Genomic DNA, 24,683 nt, shown 5'->3' on the forward strand with positions numbered 1-24,683 from the left:
CAGTGTCTGTTAGTGTTATTTTGTTTTAACTTAACTCTATTTTAGAAGTCTGATTAGATTATAAATTTCACCCATACCTTCTGTTAACCGACAAAAAAACTGTCTTAGTTAATTTATGTTATACATTCATAATAAATAAATGTGATCGCCAGTATACGTGTTGTTATGAAACAATGACACCCAAACATTGCAAATAAGTTTTAAAGCACAAACTCGTCATGTACAAAAACCGATAATGTGGTACGAATGTTATAGTTAGCAAACGACAAGCGCGTTCCGATAACAATTTAGAGTGACATTGCCTATACGTTTTCAATCTGCATCAAATGCCATCTTTTGAATTGCAGAATGGGAAGAAATACCGTATTTTAGACTGCGGTTCAAAGTAACTCGTCCTGATATGTGTTATGTCGCTTAATACCTACAAACAACCATGCGTAAATGTGTAATATCGAAATTGTATCTCACGCCGTAACCCTGGCCCATTTATCAAGGACGCCTTCACAATTTGTTTGGATTGTTGACAGTCGACACAATGTTTCAACTCTGTTGCGGCCCCGTCTTCCTTTAATATCGATTTGTTTATTTGTACAATTGTCTAACAATCGATGAAATGATATCATCCAGCACGTTACGTGACTGCGCATAATTTTTTATTCAGAGGATTCTGGCTTCCTATAGCTGCAGCGCCTATACTACAGCCGTATACTACAGTCATGTGTGATGCATCCCTTTGCCCTGTAATGACACAAGGTATCGTCTGAGGGTGTTTGCAGCCCCGACAGGACTGCTGTTGGCGTCGCGTACAGCTGAGCATGAGGGTGGCTAGACTCTTTCACAGCCCCTTCGTTGGCTAGGCAGTTATGCGCCCAGCCTTGCTGTTAGAAAACAAGCGACGCTCACTGAGTCAGCCGTGCGTAGTGGAACTTGGTGGCTCGCTGAGCTTTGCTCAGCTCAACTGCTGAGGGCGGTATTATGGTCTGAGGTGAAGCCAGCGAGAGGCTGTTAGAGTCTAGAAGGTGGCCTGCTTGCACCGGTAGCACGAAAACAGCGCATTTTCACAACTTATCACAGAGTTAGGCGAAGATTGCGGGTCGCTTAAGTTGAGCGATGGGGTCGGGCACATCGTGTAGTGGTACAGAATGGCCCATTCATCACCGCGTCGGCTGAACATCTGACGGCAATCGGCAAACACATTGTTGAACGTTAAAAACGTAACCTTGGTGACGGTTATGATGATATGTCCAGAACGCCCGAGAGTCACGGTCTGAATTACTTCGATTCACAGAGCAAAATGAGTTTCTCAGTTTCATTTTGGAAAGCTTTCGAAAAAGTTTTAAGTCTTCAACTTTCGACATGCACAGTCTGAATGCAAGCATTAAAATTCTTGTATATCATAGAGGTAGCCATGGTCTCCTTAACTGATGTCTTGCCATAAGTTATTCGGCTACGGTAGGGCAAGCCGGCCAAAAGTGTAAGCTGCTGTCTCGTGGGTACATAGTCCGTAAAAAAGGGAACGATTATTCATCGAATGTTTTTGCATAGTTTGCTTAAAAACGTATTTTCTATATAAAACATGAAATTTGATTATAATTAAATCACAAACTTGTAAAGTTGAAAATAGTTCTGGTTCACTTTTAGTCAAATGATGACTGTGCGGCCTGCATCTTCGCTTGCCGAGGCCTCTTGTCCTGGCAGCTTGATGCTCCCCGAAAACTAACGACCAGTGCTAGCGGACGATGTGCGACCAGCGACGTCATCAATGGAGCGCGCCAAGTTCGATATACGAGGCACGTAATTTGTCATGCAGACGGCCATAAAGAGTGGCATTTCTGTTGGAAGGGCAAAAAGGTCAGAGGGGAAAAGATCATGAAATTGGCCTTGAAGGTTTAGGTCCCTCAATTGGAAACTGTATATAAACAAATGACATTAAAAGACATGAGCCAGAGTAATACGCTGGTGAAGATGATGATGACACCGCCGTGTATTGTCACAGGTGTTTGCAGCATTGCTCCGTGGTCGATCAAAGTCCCGGGACCGAAGTGTGAGGCCGAAGGCCAACCTGGGTAGTAGTGTGAAGAAGAGCTACTATGGTAGTACCGTGGTTCGGCCTTCGGCCTCACACTTCGATCCCGGGCCTTCGATCGACTATCCCAACATCGCTGCAAGCACCTGTGTGCACCGTAATCAATAAACTTGGCAGCTGCGCAGTGCTGACGAGCTGTTTGAACTTTCCACCTCACAGGGAATATATCTACTTGTTATTGTTGAAATTTAAATTCAATTCATGGCGCCCAGTATGAATACTCGTATGCATATTATAATGCCAGTGAATGCAATACCCATCATCTCATAAGGACTATAAATGACAAGACAAGTTAAAGTAGCCACAAATCCATCACAATTTCCACCAGCTATTGTAGGGATGTCATGATATTTACATCATGTTTTACGGGAAGTCGTTATAGGAGTGCGTTGGTAGCGGTTACCTCAATTTGACACAGACGCAAGAAGAATTGGCCGGCCCGTACGCATATCTGAACGTTCCCTTGCCTATTCGATTCGGCAATAAACTGACAACAATCTACGTTAGAATACGTTTCATGATTGTGCACAAGTTCCATTTGTTGTTCGAAGACTGAAAAACCGATAGATATATGGTTCATCGTTCAGGTGCCGCCAATTGAGCTGTTCGTGCAAAAAGGTGTTCATGCGCAGTTTTTCAGCGAGCGGGCAAATTTAAAAACTAATCAGCGGGCGGGGAGAAAAAAAATCGATATTTACCATGGCCGGGGAAGAAATTTCATTATTTTCAGTGGGCGGGGAGAAAAATTTTGACAGCGGGTACCTGAAAATACGTAGAGGGAGGGGAAAGCCGTGGTTGATAGTACTTGAGAGTAGATTAAGCACCTAACTTAGAGGGGAGCAATGTTCAAAGGTATACTACTAGCTGCTCGCGTTTTGCGTTGATCTGGGTTGCCCAGTGGGCATCTCGTGGGCAATGGGGAATTTCAGTAGTGGGGAGATTGAATTGTTGTTGGGAGAGGGGAGCGGGCAGATCATAGTAGATACTGGAGGCGGGCAGTGGGCATCAAAATTCAGTGGGAGGGCACATTTTCCGTGTATGCCAGTGGGAGGGCAGTTACGAACAGCTCTACTTTCCCCTCCAAATTTTAGGTCATGGTCAAAAATATGTAAAATCAATATATCAGCCTTCAAAACATGTTTTGTGATGATTTTGCGAAATTGATGAAATTTACCAGCTGGCGGCACCTGATCGTTGCAAAAACTAGTAAAAATGTTCAGTACAGGAACGTCTGTCAGTCCCACTACTATGCATCTGAACACTCCTCTAAAGTGAGAGAGCACCTAGAAAAGCGCCTCTTTCGTCGCGAGCTGGCTGTGAAATTAACATCAAAAAAGTTCTTCGAAATCCCTAACTCCAAAATGCAGGTGGTGACACAACTTTTCTCTCTTCATTTTTGTTATCAAAATAAAATCAAAGCACACTATAACCTCTATAGCTATAAAGCACACTAAATCAGAAAAATGACAATTTCCGCTGATAAGTATCAGGTAGTGTGTTCACTAAATATATTTGTTTTTAAAAATGTCATAAAAGTCCACTTGTTGTAAACTGTGGGGTAGGGGAAGGCCCTAATTTAGGACCCCCCGTAACTCAAAGTGGGGACGGTAACCCCGCATTCTCTATTTATTTTTAGTGTTAGAATACATCAAAGCACAAAATATGCAAACATTAGAAAAATGACAATATTATCTACCAACGTTCTTGGCGGGTTATTTGTCGAAACTTGATCATCAGAATATGACTAAAAAGGAGCCCGTTTATAGTCGAAAAAGCGCGGGGTAGAGATACGTCAGAACTACCTAACTAAACACTAAGATGGAAACCCTTTTCTGTTTATTTTATCGTTATAGAAGAATGATAACATTATTCATTTTAAGTACTAACCCTACTTGCAAAGAATAAGCACAAACCGGCGTCTGTTTCAAAAATCTGAGGATTGATCCGCAGCCTATCAGGGTTGTTCGTGGTTTTTGTCTTCCTTTGCATTTCTTTGTGAGACCTATGTGTGAACTGTGTTATGGCTGTCGCGTGACTCGTGTAACCAATGACAGAGTCTTTCAATATTCCACGTGCACTCACATGTCTCAGGTGCGAACGCTGACTGTTCGTGTTTTCACAAACGCTACGCCTAATTACTGAGCCAATCCGCACCAATTAAGCGTCCCGGTTTCCACTTTGTTTTGCTACTTTGCTCGACTGCTTGTCGCTTTGCATTTGTCTATTCAATTGCTCGGGCGTAAATCCATGGATCACCCAATCAACCCTACGGTTGCTTCTGAAGTTTATTCCGGCTATGTTCTCTCACACTGTAACAAGCCTGGGGCAAGTCTACCGCTTTTCTGTTGCTGTGCCACTGCCAGTCAGACCTACTCATCATATTGTTCATGACTACGCCACAGGCGTGACCATTGGACTCTGGAGTATTGAGAAACAAACAATTGAACAAATACAGCACTAATCTCTCAGGTGTCCACAAAAGAAATAAAAAACCCGCTTGTATAAGCTTCTTGAAAGTTTAAGACATTTTGACCCCTTTATGTTTTTATCAACCTTAGTCTTTAAATTAGATCTGTAACGCTTGCATAGTCGGAAACACGATTGGGACTAATTTGGGATAATTGCATAGTGTAGTAATGTTGGTTTAATCTGCAAATGTAAGCTCCTCTGCTTTTCTCTTTTAGCAGTGCTCTTGTTTTTACATGGGTAATTTGTAATTGCAATTTTGATAATTTTTTAGAAATTCTTAAAGCAGTTATTTACACGAGTCAATGTCATGATTAAGAAGAGATGCTCACACAGTAGCATTGGCTAAGCAAACCCCAAGTTGAAGAAAAGAAATTTACACAAGCTCCATCTTCACGGCTGCACTTGAGGCGAATCTAGAGACTAGAGTCTAATACTGCACAGAGCGGATATGTAAGTGTTAATTACAACATGGATGTACAAAAATGTATATTTGTACATCCATAAGTTACAAGCTCTACTGTATCGCATCTATATGTGTAAAGCGTGCTTTGAAATTCGCTACAAACATCGATCCTCTTCTGTCATTGCTCTGTAAGACTACGAGGTAGGCTCAGCCTCTGTCGCCTCCGATACGCCGCTGTACACTCTTACATCCCCTCGCCGGCTATGCACTATGGCTGCAGGCGAAGCTTGGCTCGGCTCACTTTTACATAGCCAACGACCAGAACGTTGGGCAGATCGTCCATGTAGCCGACACGAACACGAAGTGTCTGTTACCCAACGTTAGCGTCCCCACGGTTACCGTGAGAAAATGTATGCTGTGAACACTATTCTGTGGCAACGTGCCGCGATGCTGACATAATTTGCATCTACGCGAGATTGTGCAGCAAGACTACGTGGCAAAATCTGTCTTGGCATTCAGCCCCTCATGATAACGGGGGAGGGGGAGATATTACGTCACAAATGTTGACAATGCGATTGGCGCTTAGATAATGTGTGACCGGTGCACTCGTTACTTGACATCATATGGAATTTAAAGTGACCGTGACGGTGCTTGCTGGCAGACTCAGATGTAGTATAGGAACAACGAAATAATATTAGTTTCGCTTTTCCATTGGTTTTGCCCAATTTCTATTATAAATAGTTGAGCGTGTTGACAATTGCTTGATCAAATCGCAAATAACTGGAGAAGTAGATATCTAACAAGGCCGATGAACTAGACATGAGACATGCGATGAATAACAAACATAGATATAGATTAAAACCTATTTTTGTTTGAACGAGGTGACCAAAAAGTTTCTACTTAACAGAAAACCGTACGTTTCAACATTCTTTGCACTAGACATCGATCAAACAAACGAATCATTTTGTATAAGCGACTCCTACTCAAAGATAGTGAAGGAGCTGTAATTAGCAGGCCGCAAAACAAATAAATTCCATTAAATGTTCCTCGTCAGACACTCTTTCACCTACACTTGTAACAGTGGACGAATATGACAACGGAGGCTTAAATTTCCTACAGAGTTTCTTATTTGAAGTGTCATGATTATATTCACCGCGCTGTTATCAATTCCATTATTGTCAGACTTTTATCATCATTCGGGGCGTCATGGTTCGGTTGACATCCTCAACTAGCGGAGGCATCACCTTGGAAACATATCCGACATATCCTGGTCATAAGTTGTATATCGATGACAAGCATAGGTAGGAACCAGGAAAGGTTACGAAGGGTGTGTGTTCATCAATTGATTCACAGAAACATTTCTGTATTCATGACATTTCCTACCGTGTGCATAATAGTGTCAGCGACAAAACATGTAAGCTTTGGTCCTTTTTTGACGTTTTTTCCTGGTTATGCTGTTTTGAAAAAAGTATGAAGACAGCGATAAAGAAACCAGGTCGACCCGTAATCAGGATTAGGAAATAACCTGTGTTGGAGAGCACTGAGAATTTTCGTTTGTTTTTAGCGGGTTTTTGTACCCTTGAAAGAACAACTTTTTATGATTCTTTTATTTACTGTGGATGTTTTCATTTCAAACGTCTTGTCGCAAGCAGAACTGAGAAAGGCACTGGCATGTTCTAGTTTTGTTCGACAAAATAGTACTTTCTTTTAAAGCCAACTCGAAGACACAATTGCAAGCATTTTTATCATGAAATTAAGCAAATAGCCAGTGCAACGTGAAACAAATGACTGAAGTGACCTCTGACCTTCGCTGTTTTTTTTTCTTTTCTTAATCATTTTCACAAGAAAACTGACGCAAATTTAAACACTCATTTTGCACATATCAAAGTAGCGACATAATCAAAGTTTGAAGTTACTAAGGGCATCCTAAAGAACGCACGTGCCAAATTTGAAAGTTATGAGATCATATGTATCAGATTTATATATAATGAGCTTTGATCAAAAGAGATAAAATCTGCCCTAAAATTTGCGTTTGAAAATTTATTTATCAAAGGTCGGTCGTCTTGATTGACGTGTACACGAAATATATGAGCTTTTCGCGCTTTAGTTTCGAAGAAGTGCAATGTTGGAGAACATGTCGTGTATCTACAATGGATAGGCTTTCAATGCAGAACTACTTTATCAATATGAACGCTTCAAACTTGCTTTCTGGCTCAAACCCCATCGGACGTCAAATTAAAGATGAAACTTACTGATGAAATGTTATCAAAACAGATTGTTTTGTTTTAGTTGACCATTAACTTCATGTATCATTCGTGTATTAAACTAGGTGTAAAGGTCGTTCCATCTTGCGTAATAAGCTTAATAGTTGTTGGCAATTGGAGGAGCGAAGTCAAAGTTCAAATTGCAACATGATCCACCATATTTACATAATATACAACAGATATGGACTCCACGCCCTTATTTGCATGTTTTTTGTCCACATGGACGAAGATCCGGGAGGGTAGGCGCTTAGAGATTAGATTGTGTCTGCCCGTCGTCCTTTCACGCAGATATCTCAGACATGCTTGGGCGATTTCTTTCAAACTTGACACAAGGATAATTCACTGTGGCGTATGCACGCCATTTTCTTTTATCAATGCAAATGACCGCAAAGCAGCCTTTTGTCACATATCTTTGTCCGTTTATACACTGTCAGATATCTCAGCAGACATGCAATGGCCGATTTCCTTCAAAGTTGGCTAAAGATGATCATAATGTAGTGTACAAATGCACATTGATTTATCTTTTGATCCGATCAAATATGGCCATAAGGAAGCCACTTTGTTAAGTTTCATGCAGATATCTCAGTTATGCCTGGGCTAATTTTATTTCAAAACTGGTTCAAGAGTAATGCACAATGGGAGTATATATGTATGTGGGTTTGCTTATGGATACGATCTACCATTTCCCTTGGCAACAATTTCATTTCTAGGTATCCATTTGTGATAATAGCGGAAACGTCCTACTTACATTTGGCCTCAGCAAACCACTATTAAAATTCAAATACAGCACGTGGCATTTACCTAGCTAGTCGAGGTATAATCGGTCGTGTGACACTCAATTTATTTGGCATCCAAAATATTTCTTGGTGCCAAACAAAGCAGTTGGCCGGGCTGTAATGTGTAGACATTTATTTCTAATAACCTTTGCAAAAATTGGCCTGTAGCGCACAATTTTTTCTTTTCCTTGATGATAAATAGAACAGGGCCTGGCAATGGCGTGACTGTAGTAGGTGTCTTAAAACTATGAATAGACAGGAAGGGGGATTCGACCATTTGTGTCACCAAGGGGAGAACAATATGTGGCAGGGCGCAGTCCATTGGCTGGGGAAACGGGGACTACTTACAGTTCTTGTTGTGAGGTAGTGAGGACATGCAGTGGGCCGGGAGATTTTGTACTTGGGAAATGGGGAGAAGAGGATGAGAAAAAACTAGTCTTGGAGCATTTTTCATACAATAGTTGTGAGAAATAATATGGTACATAGTGAGCAAACAGCGTTTGAAAACCCATGAGTAACTTCTAATGTAAATCATCATTTGATTAAATTTAAAATTTTCTGAAACGACCAAAAAGGAGAAACTGTAAATTCAAAATTACAAAAAATAGCCTTTCTCACTGAAAATTGGGTGTTCCCCAATTGCCTTCTCATTGCTATTTGAAGTAAGTCCTTTTCAACTTATGCAATTGGTGATTCTTCCTTGCAACCAATCAATAATAAATAATATCAAATTAATTACTCAATAACACATTTATTTATTTATTTATTTATTTATTTATTTATTACTTATTTATGTATTTATTTATCACTCGTCGTTTCAATTTGTGGTTCAAGATAGTCCTTCCCCACATTCTAAATATCTCTCGCTATGGGACTTGAAGTTTTCACCACCTTGTATCCGATTTGGATCCTTAGTTTTGTTTTAATGTCACATTACTCTAAGGTATTTATATTTGTGTTATTTAATTAATGCAAAATACAATAATGGATAAAGTGCTAAATGGATGCATTATTTTTCAACAAATAGAGTAAAATATCTAGTTTAACTCTTAATCAATTAATTTTATTAATAACTCAATTATAATCAATTTAAAAAGTCATTAATTTATTTATTGATATTTTAATTTTAACAGATAGCTACTTTTGATATGTTTTTCATGGTTAATATGCTGATGAAGATGACTAATCATCTATTATACAAGCTTCACATCAATGTCACCAAAATATGTTTAAGGTCTAAGACAAGAAATTGACCTTTTTAAGCTAACAATTCTCTAGTGGTTTTTAAGCTCAGAACCCCTGTCAATTATATATTTTCGGAAAGCCTAGATATAGGGGAACATTTTGGTTACAATAATGTCACCATTGTTTACATAACTATCACATGACAGGTAATTTGCATAACCTTTCAAAAATCAGTTTTTCCTATGTTTTGTTTCAATGCTTTGAGATATGTGGCTGAAATGTGTGTGAGTGCAAGCTGTCCCAAGGATCTTCCAAAAAATTTCTAAGAATTTTTTTAAACCTTCTTAAACAAATTTTATGCCAGAAAAACTTCAAAGGCGGTGAATTTGACCCTAGTTGATTTCTTTAAAATTGTGCTAAAAAAACTAAGCAAGATATAAAAAATCTGAGACACACTTTGGAAGAGCGTTGTGACAGCTTGCACTCCAGCAAGTTAGAGTCAGATATTTTTAAGTATTGAGACAAAACATAGGGAAAACCGATTTTTGAAAGGTTATGCAAATTACCTGTCACGTGATAGTTATGTAAACAATGGTGACACCGTCACTGCATGAAAACCCAATAATACTTACTGTATTAACATGGATTATTGCCTGTATTTTATCTGAAGAGTGCATATACAGATGAATACAGTCAAGAATCCATTTTTGTATTCAGCAAGCTTGTATTCATGTGGATTCATGTGAATTCACGTGTATTATTATATAATACAGGCAACTCATTAATGTGAATTTATCTGAATTATTGGGTTTTCATGCAGTGTGTGGTTACCAAAATGTTCCCATATATCTAGGCTTTCAGAAAATGTATCATTTACGGGGGTTCTGTGCTTATTAATCACCAGAGAATAATTAGATTAAAAAAGTCAATTTCTTGTCTAGAAGCCTTAACTGTAGTAAAGCTTGTCATGCTATATCATTTAAACTCATGCCTTCAGACACTGCATTGAGTTTTGTTCATCCCAAAGTTCTTCAGTTGAGCTGTATTACTTATTTCACTTCACACGAGATTACGATATGATCTCACAGTCCGGTGACATACAGTATCACTCCACATCTAGAAAATTTGCATGTCTCTTATAATAAGTTCTGAAGCAGTGCACATTCCTGTCCCTCTTCCTTGAAGGTGGTGCGTCCTGCAGTTTGGTTGACCATGGAAATATACTGCCAGCAAACAAATTGTGTCGGTCACACAGTTGGATGCCATTGAAAACACAAGCCCGCAACTTGTTAGACCACAACGAATGCATGTAAATAAGTCTGAAGCGCACACCCATCACAGTCACTCTGAGAAAAAACGCCTCATTCGGTGGAAATCGCTAGCAATCAGGTGCGTAATATATACTGGCATTAACACGTCGCGCCAGCAACACATTAACATGGCAATTGCCTGCCTCATGGACCAACCAATCAGTCTACAATGTCTACTGTCAGCTTAGACGTTGATCACTGGCTACTGATGAAACACTGAACGCTGAAAGCTGCGCAGAGTAGGTGGACAAAACGACAGCTTAGCAAGCCAGGTTGGTTTGTGCTACGACGTGTGCCTCCTCAGCCCCATGTTCAAAGGCCACTGTTGCAACGATAATGCTACGCGATGCTACATTCCTACCAAATTCACTTGTAACTTAGTGTTGTGTATCGCAACAAAAGTAGCGTCCGTCAGCAAAGCTAACACCCCTGTACACTCCCACTGTCAACATCCTGTAGAGGGCGTTAACTTATTATCACAGTTGACAAGTTCTTCTTCCACCTTTGAAAATGTTACAGCACCCTACCCACTACCAGATATGAACTGAAAATGCTCACGTTTCATTATATATTGCATTATATGTAAATTTGAACCTTTGCCACACGTTTGCAACTTCATTGAAAGTAATATGATCAGTATAATGAACAATATTCACCGCCGATTAATTCTAAAAGTTCATGAAGTATACAAATATGTAATTAGCTGAAATAAAAATATTAAAGTTCTTTGACTTCTGTCATTGTATCACCACTTTATATAGCAAGTGTAATTACCTTTGGCCAAGTCCTTCAAGCCATATATGCCGAACTGTGAAAGCTCATTAGATATGCAAATTATAAATTAGCTGACATGAAAATGTGAAATGACTTTCGATATTGTTTTAACCTGGTATTATCATCAATGTACATTGCATGTTTTTCCAACTTTGATTAAGTAAATCCCAGTATATATCCGTAATTAGAAAAGATCATTGAATATGCAAATTAGGAATTGGCTGAAGAAAAAATGCTTAATGACTTTCAATAATGTTGTATCATAGTATCTTTAATGTATATAGCAAGGTTCATCAACTTTGGTCCGGTCAATTCAGATATATATCCCTAATTAGCAAAGTTCATTAAATATGTAAATTAGGAATTGGCTGAAGTAAAAATGCTTAATGACTTTCAATAATGTTGTATCATAGTATCTTCAGTATATGTAGCAAGTTTTTTCAATTTTGATCGCGTCAATTCAGATATATATCCCTAATTAGGAAAGTTCATTAAATATGCAAATTACGAATTGGATGAAGAGAAAATGCTTAATGACTTTCAATAATATTGTATTATAGTGTCATTAATGTACATAGCAAGTTTCATCAATTTTGATCAAGTCAGTTCAGATATATATCCCTAATTATGAAAATTCATTTAATATGCAAATTAGGACTTGGCTGAAGTAAAAATGTCTTTTGACTTTCAATAATGATAAATTATAGTATCTTCAATCATGGAGGTAGCATACCTGCTACCTCCATGCTTCAATATACAAACCAAGTTTGGTCAATTTTGATCAAGTGAAATCAGATATATATCCCTAATTAGGAAAGTTCATTAGATATGCAAACTAGCAACTATCTTTCATGTCACCCCTTAATGGTTCCCACTACTGATATATTTTGGTGTGATCAACATTTGCAGCAAATCTCGTCAAATTGTGCGCAGTCGTTTTTAATGTATATCCGTTTTTTCTAAAATCATTAATTATGCAAATGAGCAAAAAGTATACAAGCCACACCCATCAAAAACTAATCAGTTCTTGCCATTTGCTAACTGAATCTGTTTACCAGATTTGATTCTGATCTAATCAGTCGTTTTTGAGATATCGGACCAACAGACAGACAGACAGACAGACAGACAGACAGACGGACACGCAGACAGACAGACAGACAGACATCGCTGCGACATATGCTCACGTGTGTGAACACATGAGTAAAAAATGATGACGGCCCTCACTGTTGCATACCATTTCTAGACGAAATTTTGATATTTAAATATTTCCTTCTTTGTGTTAAAGTTACAATGACTGTGACCCTTGACAATTTTTCAGTATTTTTGTTCCATGTGTTCTTGGTCTACTTCCTGCAGCATATTGAAATACCCAGTATTTTGTTCGTCAATGCGGCTTGTCAATGTGTGCCATCACTGCATTGTTAATGTTGACGATGCATTCAAATTTTGACTTGAATTTCAGTATCAACAATATCAAACATGTGTTCTTGGTCTACTTCCTGCAGCATATTGAAATACCCAGTATTTTGTTCGTCAATGCGGCTTGTCAATGTGTGCCATCACTACATTGTTAATGTTGACGATGCATTCAAATTTTGACTTGAATTTCAGTATCAACAATATCAAACAATGCAGGAAAGAGATGTAGTACACGGGGTACCGTGGACTGCTATGTTGACACGCTGAGTACTGGGCAACACGCTGTGAGCACAGGCTACCCAGACAGTATTAATAAGCTCATTATTGAGTTTTTCTCACTGTTTTCTCTATCAGTTCCTCTCCTTTTCTTCATCACAGTCCCCCTATGGATATAGGGACTGTGTCTTCATGCTCTGACTGATCGGAGTAAATAAAATAAACGGTTATATAATCTAACCTAGCCTCTTAACCCTTTATTCATTTTACATACATTACAAGGACGTTTATCTCTCATATACACACCTTGTAATTAATTAGTCAACACAACTAATTATGCTAATCCGTGGACTTATCAGGGATTTTACGGGTTGGTCAACATCGCGAAAGATAGGAATGGTTACTAAAACGGGCATCTCTATCTTTGCAATGTTGACCAACTCTTGATAAGTCCACGGATTAGCATAATTACTTGTGTTGACTAATTAATTACAAGATGTGTATATGAGAGATAAACGTCCTTGTAATTGGTGTAAAATGAATAAAGGGTTTATAAGAGGCTAGGTTAGATTATATAACCGTTTATTTTATTTACTCCGATCATTCAGAGCATGAAGACACAGTCCCTATATCCATAGAGGGACTGTGATGAAGAAAAGGAGAGGAACTGATAGAGAAAACAGTGAGAAAAACTCAATGACAAGCTTATTTTATTCTGTCTGGGTAGCCTGTGCTGTGAGAAGTACACATAGCAGCGTACAGCCGACACCTGCAGCAAAAACTTAAAACTAATTGTTAAAAGTTAAAGACACTGCGCGTTTAGTTACAGATAGGGCAATGAGCAGTTTTGTTTGGCCTCACAGTCTATGTACACTTATATAAAATCTACTTCAATTTAGCATTAAATTTAAACTATTATCAATATGATGGTCACTATGTTAGTACATACACATTTATATGGTGTGGGTCCATTTATCAGCAAGCCTGTCACACAGCTTATATGTTCCCAAATATTAATTAAATGACAGTCAAAACTGGGACTTCCAATTAATATGTTTCAGTAAAATGTATTACCTTAATTAGGTGTTTCCTAAAGAAAAATCCACCAAAGAGTGTGAATAATTTGTGTAAAGCATCATATGTTTTGTAGAAAGAGGGTCGCTGTAAACGGTATCGGCTCAGCCATCATGCTGTCTCATAGGTCAACACCTCCCAATTTTTTTATGAGAAAGATATTAATATTTAAACTTCATATAAACATTGTGGAATAAATATATTACCCTATATAATCTCTGTGTGATGCCGATTCACCATGCGGTGAAATTATTTGTGTCAAGAATAATGTTTTATAGTGCAATATGACCCAATTCTACATGGTTTAGGCTAAGTCATGTCTCGTGCTGGGTAAAGACATCCCAAAGCTTTATCAGAAAGCTGATGACATTGAAACTTCAAATAAATATAGTGCAATAAATGTTTTATCCTAAATACATCATACTTTGATAGATATCTGCCATAGGGTAAAGATAATTTGTGTCAAGTATCATGTTTGTGAGCTACATAGGCCTTGGTGTGTAAGATGTTGGCTAAGGCGTATCTCATAGGAAAATACTTGCTAAATGTTTAAAAGAGTGCTTTTGATATTAAATCTTCAAATAATATGATAGTGCAATAAATTTACTATCAGAAATAGATCTCACAAGGATCCACCATTGAACAACATGATTTTAGTCACGTGTCAAGTGTTTTGTGCACTAGGGGCAACTGTGTATATAGTGCTGGCAAAGTCAGGTCTCAAAGATAAACAATTGATAATTTTCATAAGAATGCCATCGATATTGAGACTTAAAATATGTACAGTGTAACAAATATATCATAAATATATAATACTATAAATAAATGATACTTTGATCCACCCTGACTGAAAATAATAATGTATCATGTATTATGTTTTTGTGCTACATGGGCCCTTGTACACAGTGTAAGATATAGACCAAATCATGTCTCAATGGTACATACTTCCAAATCTTGAACTTGAAGGCTGGTGATATATTATACCAGTTACTTCACATAAATAGTGTAATAAAAGTATTTTCATAAATAGATCATGTTACGATATCGATTCAATATGGAGTAAAAATAATGTGTGCCATGCACTTACTAATTAAGTGTAATTTGCTGTATTGAAGGGCTATAAGCTGCAACTTGTGGCAAGTTTTTCAGTATTCTGCTTCTGTATATCAACTACCGTGTCTGACCCTAATCCGTTTGTCATGCTGGAATTTCCAGTATTCTTTTTGTCAACACAACTTGTATGTGTGTAGTGATCATTGTTAATTGTTTACAAATGAATTCTAGTCCGGACTGGAATACAATTTTCAACAATATCAGTACTCATATAGGTTGTGTTGATATGCTAAATACTTGGCATTAAATTATAGTTTAGGGATTCAATGCAGAAAGTGTAAGGAAACCACAAAACAAAAATTCTGAAAAAATAGCCAAAAGATACAGCTTATGGAGCTTTAAGGGCCCATGTATTAAGTGTACGCCAAGCAATGTCTTATAGCTTGCGTTTATTTGCCTAATTTTAATAGCTAGCACACGCCGGGAACCTGCCATTGGCAGTTTGCTAGAACGTTATGATAAAACATATAGGCCTTTATAGACTTGCCAACTTAAGACAAGAAGTTAATGAGACAGAAATACTCAATTGTTTTCAGATCATAATAACATACGTCGGAGAATGAAAACACATTAACCATCAATCATATTTGCTAGAATACTTTTGCATATTGAAACAAGACTTGGTGACAGCTGGTTGGATATTATTAAAAATCATTGACAAGTGACCCATCTCTGTGCTATGAGTAAATGCATGACCCTAACAGCTTTTTAACTGTTATCCAATTTCAGATGCAATTGCCCTCAGCTTTGCTAGCTTCTGTGGCCATAATGATTGAATCTCCCTTATGACAAGTTTGTCGGACTTGTTGACCCTATAGGCTCTGCAGCTGGTGCCTGTTAAACTACAGTCAATTTCACATGAGCTCGCCCATGCAAGGTCTCATCTACACAGACTACAAAATGCTTGGGACCAAAGGTATGTTATCTTACTTGAACAATGAAGTATCAAAAAAGTGATGTCATCTCAGAATAATTACAGCTTATCATCATTTATAGGTATTTCTCTCTAAACACAGTGTGCTGGCTTAAATTTCATAAGTGTTTGCTGTAGGCCGAATTATTAATTTATTGAGGCTGCACTTTTGTATCAGCTTCTCATTGCTTGTGTTGGATAACATATTATGGGTTCCATGAACCCAATGTGTGTGTACCTGGACAGTGTTTGTTGAGGTCAAGAGAACATCCATTATGTGTGTTTTCTTAAGTCCCTTATGATCAAAGAAACAGCTACTTTTGACATATTAACCCTTAGAGTTCTGTAAATTTTCCCGCCAAAATTTTACTCCAACATTTTACCAATCTTTGTGAACTTTTCTGCAAATCCTTTGATACTGTTGGACCAAATGGATATCACGTTGCATTGGCTACAGTTTTTTCACCAAATTTTTGGTAAAAAATCTGAAAAATTGACAGATATTTGTACAGGTGACAAAAATTGACTATGGCGCTCAAAGGGTTATACCATGTGTGCTATTTACCTGAGGTGGAAGACATCCCATCTGTTGAGATCTAGTGTTAGTGGTGTTTTTTGTTTGTTTTGTTTTGTTTGTTTTTGTTGTTGTTTGTTGTTTGTTTGTTTGTTGTTTGTTTGTTTTTTCCAGGAGGGACCTTGGTCTCATCCAATCAGGAAGTCCCTGATCACTCATAGGATTTCAGGTAATTTAAGGAATTTCAAATAAATCTTGCCTCTGATGTCTTTAGTGTTGATCAAGCTGAAAATAAATTTTGTAGGATGCTACTGCGTGACATGCAGAAATTGCAAATAACCCGGGCATTCTCTGCTCAGACATTGGAGAGTTGTATCCCTCCTCTTGACTGCAAGGTTTATAGTCAGAAATTGGTGCGTCTTGCAGATCATCAATCATCCCTGAATTTACATATTGCATATTCGTTTGTAGTACTTTGTGCACAGTCCCTCCACCGTGCTTTGTGCCACCGACGACGAAAAGCGTGCAGGTGACAGGGTTATTTCATCACTCGTATTTTCCGTCGCCGGGGGAAGAAAAATATTACTGAATAATATCATATATAAGACTATTTTGATGTCTTTGCATGAACGATGCTATCGATAGCCCGTCGCCGGTCGGGCCTGTTTGGGTAGCGAGAGACCGCTTCTCTGTGTCCTACACTACAGATCGCTGGCAATCAAACGGTATTTGTATTGAGTATGTCGAAATGTACGAAGAATTTATCAGTTAAACGTCACTTTATTTCAAAGCCAAACAGAGGCAAACCAGGCTGACTTAACAAATCATTGAGTGTAAAGAGACGTCAGCTTTTGAGAGAATCATCCAATCGCGATTTGATGTTATGCCTTGTATTTTCCAATATAGTCATCATCGTGTTAATATTTTCCCCTGCACAGTGCACAGTCACAACGGTATTTCGGCATGAATTCAACGTTATCAAAGCGATTTCAAACTTACAATAATGTCCGTGTACTCGTTTTCCATTGGTAGGGCAATATAGAGTCCGTGTATAGTTGCTACTGAACTTCAGTGAGTGTATTGTCGTTGTAATGATCCTTTGCGGAGGCATGGACATGACTGGGTCACACAGATGATATGCAGGTGACCTCGATCAGCTGATGTAAACAATGGTGATATTAATGCGCCCAGTTTTGCGGAAGGCTATAAAGACATAGTCCCATTAAATTTTGGACAATGCAATTATTAAAGCAATTATTTTAATTTTTGGTTGAGCTTCCTTAAATACGGTCATGGGCCTATGATGTATATAGGTTATATCATGTCATCACCGCTTGATTGGATCATAGTATTCCACTCATGGCGCATCACACGAGTCACACAGCCTGCATCCTCAGTGGTGGCAAAACGACTCAACCAAGCGATGATGGCACAACCAGAGAGAGAGAGAGAGAGAGAGAGAGAGAGAGAGAGAGAGAGAGAGAGAGAGAGAGAGAGAGAGAGAGAGAGAGAGAGAGAGACTGTCGACAGTCCCTTGTGCTTTTTTTTCATGTCTCTTATTGGTGTAGTCTTTACAAATACATGATATTCGACTTTTCCAAGTTTGGGGGGAGCGCTCAGTCCAAATTTCGATGGTAGAGAAGGGGGATTATACTCAAATTCATCATGATTGACTTAAAGGGGTTACTCGAAGGTTCGCAGCTTCTATTGCAATTCCCCCGATCCCCCGGCGCCCCCCCCCGACGTCAATAATGACGGCTCCCTTAATGTGGGATAGATATTCGGGCTGTCAATTTTTTCCATACTTTTCTTGTCTACTACTTGTTGGGGCTCATTTTAAAGCTGTTGGTCAAGTCTTGTTGTCAGAAAAATTTTCACCAACTTAGGTTTCCGAAAATTTTATTTTTCCCCATAGAGTTGACACAGCCATGGCAACCATGTAGAATTTTCAAATATCGGTAAATGTTAGGTAGGGTGTTCCTCCAGAAACAAATATAGCACACTGACCCCCTATTTTTATCCTTGATTTGGTATGAAAATCGTCGAAAATTTAATGGAGGAAAGTTTGAGCAAAGTTTATGTCTTTCACTTTAAAGAGTCATATTAGAGAATCGAACATGCAATACCTTTGAGTTGAATCTAGCAGAGAAACTCTCTACTGTCATTGGTTGAATCATAGACTCTCGAGAGTCTATGGTTGAATCAACCTTTTGCATGACACTGGATTTACTTGCTGTTGCAAAGGCTGTCTCAAAGACCATTCACACTTTTTTAGCATGTCGAAAGTGGCGTGACGGTATACATCCTCACGTGAATGTAAATCTGATGCTAATGACAGCGTGATTCTCTGATCGTGGTTCACTGATTCGTTTGTTCGCAAATTAGGCTTCCGAGATATAATATGTGTTGGTAACCAAAAACAATCATGTTTGGCAACTAGTTGCTTTGTCATGCACTAGGCCTAAGGCACCGAACTTTTCATAATGTATGTATGTATGTATGTATGTATGTATGTATGTATGTATGTATGTATGTATGTATGTATGTATGTATGTATGTATGTATGTATGTATGTATGTATGCAGGGTTTTCTCTCGACTGCGCGATTGCGCAAATTGCGCATTTCGAGTCATTGTCTGCCCTGAAAAAGTCACTGACTGCGCGAAAATCGCGCACAGAACACAGCAAGCAAAGACGTCCACATATATTGATATATGAGGGTGACCAAAGCGCATAGTACAGCGAACTGTGTGTATCAATGATGGAAGTTGGGAAAATTCGAGCTTTAGCATTGTGTAGGCACGTGTATAGCAATGCAACACTATCGTTTGATCGGTGCACGGGGATCGGTGCATATTTTCATGGATTTAAGCCCCCTAAATTCGGACCGAATCGTATTCGAGGGAACATGTATGTCAAATCCTGAGTCGGGGAAACTTGTAGGTGACAATTAGACAGAAGATAGACAGCAGCCGAGCACATCGAAAGCTGACAAACGTCATCATGTCGATGTTTATGCATATTGTGCTGCATACGACATAGACGACGCAACTGAACTGGGTGACGACCGTAATGATATCTATAGGAAGCGCTTCATAGGAAGGCAAAATTCACATCAAAAGTGACTGCCCCCTAAAATGTCAAGTCTGCCCCCTAATTTTGATGAATGGGGCAGAAAGTGCCCCTTTCAATGAACATGCAGAGAAAACACTGTGTATGTATGTATGTATGTATGTATGTATGTATGTATGTATGTATGTATGTATGTATGTATGTATGTATATGTGTGTGTGTATGTATGTATTTACGCGTACGTTTGATGATTCTTTAACTATTTTTGTTTTTAATGACTTGTTCTACTCCCCGAAGCAGGTTGAGATACATAGTATTTTGCTTGTCAACTCAGCCTTTACATTTATTGACTGCAATGCTACATGTATTGTTGACAAGTGAATTCTTCAATTTGTTCAGACTAGAAATCAAATGTAAATGATAACCTTGCATATGCACATATAGACCTATAGATGCTGTGTTGACAAGCTAAACAGTCGGTGTTCCAACAGGAACTGTAGTTAACATTAAAATGAAAAGAGTGAAAAGACCATCAACAGCTACTGGCCTTTTAAAAAAAATTATGGGATTCTTGACAGGTGATGTTTATCTGATTATAATTGTTGATATTTATTACAATTCTACGCCATGAGTACAGCACTGAAATGAAAACTGAGAAAACATTGGTTTTTGTGTTTCATAGTTACTTTGTGGAAGAAAATTAACTACTGTTGTGTTTATTCACCAAAATAAACCATTCATACCAAGGCAGTATAGAAAAGAAGTTTCAACAACGATATCGTTGTTTGTTTGTTGAATGAACTGAAATTAGAAAAAAAAATTCTATCAGGCGGGAAAATTGGACAAAGTTTTTTTAATAGAATAATTCAATTTTCTTTTTAGTTCCCTTTTGACTCACAGGGACCAATGTGATATACGACACGGGAGCACGTGAAGTTCAAGTTTTGGCCATTGTTACAGTGCAGAAGAAAACACGATTGAGCACCGCATTTTTACAGGAGATAAGAAAGTTACGGATCCGGGTTTTTTTCGCAACGAAAATAATCGTTGGTGAAGGTATGTTACCGAGTGCAGTTGTGTAGTCAAGTACAACTTTGAAGGCTTCAGAATGTTGCTTGCGAATGAAGCCGAGAAGTCGGGCTTCACTTTCAGCACACCTGCAACTTTTCGCGGCCTCGCATGTAGCCGTATGCATCAAAGATTGAAGGATTTTAGCAAAATTAGTGCTACGGCTGCTTATACCACGACATTTATATGGTCCTGCTATTCGCTTAGCTTGATTAAAAAATGCGCCATCACGTAAATGGAAATTATGCAATCCCGCATACAAATGTTGCAACACATGGACTGTTTCAATTATACTTATGAAAGATAAAAAGGGAATAAGAATGCCCGACAGATGAACAATCATTCAAACCAAACAAATTATGGCTGATCATCTTCTAGTACAGGGCGTTTGGCAAAGCTACAAGAAAGTGCTGGTGATTCATGCTTGCTGAACTAGTGCCATGTATCGCGTTCTGGCTAGCCTTACATAAGCAGCGAACTCCTTCAAATGTACACGGCACTGAAGTTATTGTCCGTAGAAATTTCTTTCCGATAATAATAGAAGTTTGCTTTATATTTGCCATACACGAACGTATGAACTATTTCAGAATTGTAAAGACATTCGTCTGTTCTTATTCAAGGAGTGTTCAAGTATGCCAGACTCATCAAGCAATTTTCTAGAAGAGTCCAAAACATGTATTTTTCAATGGAGTGCGTCATCAATTCGATAAGTATACCAAAAAATAATAATCTTGCACTTTCCGAGTGACACACACTACATTGTACACTACTTCAACGTTTGAAAAATAAACTGTTTTATTCCCGATGAATATATTTTGCCTATGTCATGTATTTCAACTCTTATTCATAAAATTGGAAGTATTTTCGGTGAATTGTTCCCTGTAAGGTAGAACGCACCTCGCGGACAGATATTCGGACTCTCAAATTTCTGCAATTTTTTTCTTGTGTACCACTTGTGGGGGCTCATTTTAAAGCTCTTGGCGAAAGAAAAATTTTCACCATCTTAGTTTTCGAAAATCCAAAATTTCATTTTTTTTTCTCATGGAGTTAACACAGGGAGGGCGGCCATTTTGAATTTAATATCTCGCAAAATTTTGGGTAATTTGTTTCCATAGTTCCAAATTTTCCACGGTGACCCCTGATTTTTATTTTTGATTTGATAAGAGAATGGTTGAAAGTTTCATTTAGGAAATTGTGAGCAAAAGTTTAAGTCTTTCTCTTAAATTTCGAGGCGCATACGACATTCGAGATGTTGACTTTTCCTTCGCTTTTCACTTTACTAATTGTTATTACATTTGTAGTTTTTATTCTTAACCGCAAGCATTCGTAAGCAAATCAATCTTGTAACTAATGTCAATGAACACTTCCAATTGTGTTTCTTTTTACTGGATATCAAACAGTGACACTCGATATGTACATTGCACTCATCCGATTGGGCGCATCGTACGAGTTCCGGAGTCTCAGAATTCCCTCACGTAGCGTTGTCGCTCGGCACAAAGAAACGCCAATTCTTTTCCCTAATGGGTTTAAGTTCCACGGACTCCACCTAAAATGCTTAAAATAAATCAACCTTTAATGAAGCTAAACATATTACTTTTGCGTGTATATCTATACAATATACAGTTCTTTTTTTTGGTGAGAAAATGTAAATTGTCATCGTTGTTCAAAAGCGGAAATCGTAACAGAATCATGCCGTCGAGGTAGAATTTCTCACTCCGTTTCCTCTATTTAGTCCCTTAGCATGTTGTCTGATTTTAACAGCCTTAACCCTTAAATTCACTTCATGATATTTATCGTCGACCTTTGGCAACTTACTTTTGATGAAAGTACTCGGAAAAGACGTCAGTCAGTGCACCATTCGTAGAAATGTTATCAATTTCATTAACAATATCACATTAGGACCATTAAGAAATCATTATCACAGTTATTGTCTTTTTTCCCTCAGTGTTTTAAACGCTTACACAATATTGGAATAGAAATTAGATAAGGAGAAGTTGAGAAGGGTGGCGTGCAATGCATTCTCACGGTCACGTGAATATTGTAATGGAATCTTAAAGCGCCGGGCCCGGGATTATCTATCTCGGCATCAATGGACTGTTCGTCGCAGATTTAGGCTCCAATTACTAGTCTTGACCATTAGGACAATTGTATATTTTAAGTGAATTTCCGTCGTTTTCCGCGTTTCGTGGACCACTGTAAATTCAGTGAACATATTTGATCATTGACCCTTTTGAGAACCACGCCCATCTATATATATAATCTTTGGATGGATGTTTAGTTATTGCAAAATGACGCAGTTTTTATTATAGGCGCATTCTAAAGTTGTTTCTCCTACTCACTGTTCCATACCACTGGATAAGTTTCCTTTATTTTCCAGTTTGCATTATTACAAAGGGGAAAGGGCGGCTTGAAATTTTAATCAGAAGTGTCACAGTGCGTAATTCACGAACAGGAGTAACGTTCTTTCGTTTGGTTATCGACGGCATCGCATATTGGCACCCTACAGTGAATTATCGTCAGTTGTTGGTGCAATAAAGATGAAATTTTTACTGTCGTTACGACACACATTTGCCCAGTGCTCCTTCTTCGAGTGCCTACGGGTGTCTGCTCTAATGTGAGCCTACATGCCTAAGGTCATTCTCATATTCTTCGATTTTCTTTTTCCTACACAGTTCGAAATCTCTTTACATCATCCAGGAGTTTGCTTTGCCAAGAATAGGCGGGTTGAAATCTTGACCATGACAACGCCTGGGCGTTAATGATATCCCCGTCATTACAGAGGTCAAATGTGCGATACAAGTTCCACAACTTGCACGATAACCACGGGTACGCCTTTTAGTGACAATACTTGTCTCACTCGGTAGTCGACGTTGACTTGATCGTGGACATCGATTCAAAGACAACTTAAGAACGAGTATTGACTCTGATCTGGCATTCGTTGAGTTAGAATTATTTTCTAAAAAGGGGGCATAATTTACAGAAACAGAAACAAAATGCTTTGATCTCTGCATGTTTCTACTGCATGAACATGTAACAATTTACACACCTGTTGCAGCGTCTTCCAGGATTCTGGGTGTGGCCCTTTCGTTGGAGACATATTCTGCCGAATACCTTTGCCTATGAAGTGTTTTCGGTTTCCCGAGGGTTGCAACTGTCGAGTTCACATCGCTAATTGACGCCCTTGCACTGTGGTGCAAGAAGAAGACGACGGTGAATAACAGCACACCGGGCACCAGAATGGCGTTCCTCATCGCGACACGTTCTCCGAACTTTGCGAATCCCATACAGGTGGTCTCGGATCGTTAGAGGTACTCTTTCATAGTTCAGGCGAAATATGAGAATAGAGTTCAGGGTCTAGCTTAAGGCACTTCTCTCCAGCGATCAATGTCGTTGCGGACCCCAATATGCGACACAGTCACGATCTCTGCATTGACCGTCACGTATGCGTAGGGCTTGGTAAGATACGACTGATGCCTATCGGTGTACACTGCAAAGAATGTTGGGAAATCTCAGAGGACTATCGATTTGACGATTGCAATGATCCCGCCCACCCTTTCCATCAATAAATGTTTGACGCTCTCATGATCTGCATTCCTCATGGAAGCAACAATCATTTGCACCCGCGGTTGTCAAAGTGGCTGGATCTATATAAGCTCTCGGTGACTATTCTCCTCTGACACAGCTCTCCGAAGTACAACTAACTTTTCATGGATCTTCGGCCACTGCGTTCGATGTCTTGCAAAGAAGGCAACAGAGCCTTCTTAGGGAACACCTGGTAAGTCCATGAATTCAATCTCGTCCGCTATGCATCAAACAGATGTGTGATCAGAGAGAGAGAAACAAATGATCAGCAGAGCGAAAGAAATGATCTGTTAAGACGTCATACACAATCAGTCAAAATTCACAGATTGTTCAGCAGGTTGTCAAAGCCATGGTTTTAGAGGTCTCACCATTCGATATTCTATATCCATACTGGCGAAATATCACACTGCTAAACCCTTTCCTCTTTTAATTTTACGCAAACCAA

The 24,683-nt window shown here is 38.7% G+C and overlaps 1 long non-coding RNA gene across 2 annotated transcripts; it reads left to right on the top strand.

The window, feature by feature from the left end:
- Positions 1–10,326: 10,326 nt before the first annotated feature.
- Positions 10,327–21,149, top strand: LOC139116913 (uncharacterized). 2 transcript variants are annotated; one of them, XR_011548417.1, is made up of 4 exons: positions 10,327–10,572; positions 15,819–16,005; positions 16,691–16,745; positions 20,471–21,149. It is a non-coding gene; the product is annotated as an uncharacterized lncRNA (long non-coding RNA). The 2 variants fall into 2 exon arrangements; XR_011548418.1 differs by lacking the exon at positions 16,691–16,745 and having other exon boundaries at positions 10,330–10,572.
- The last annotated feature ends 3,534 nt before the right edge of the window (positions 21,150–24,683 follow it).

This window comes from Ptychodera flava, chromosome 18 (genome assembly GCF_041260155.1).
Source record: "Ptychodera flava strain L36383 chromosome 18, AS_Pfla_20210202, whole genome shotgun sequence".
In the NCBI taxonomy this organism is placed as follows: domain Eukaryota; kingdom Metazoa; phylum Hemichordata; class Enteropneusta; family Ptychoderidae; genus Ptychodera; species Ptychodera flava.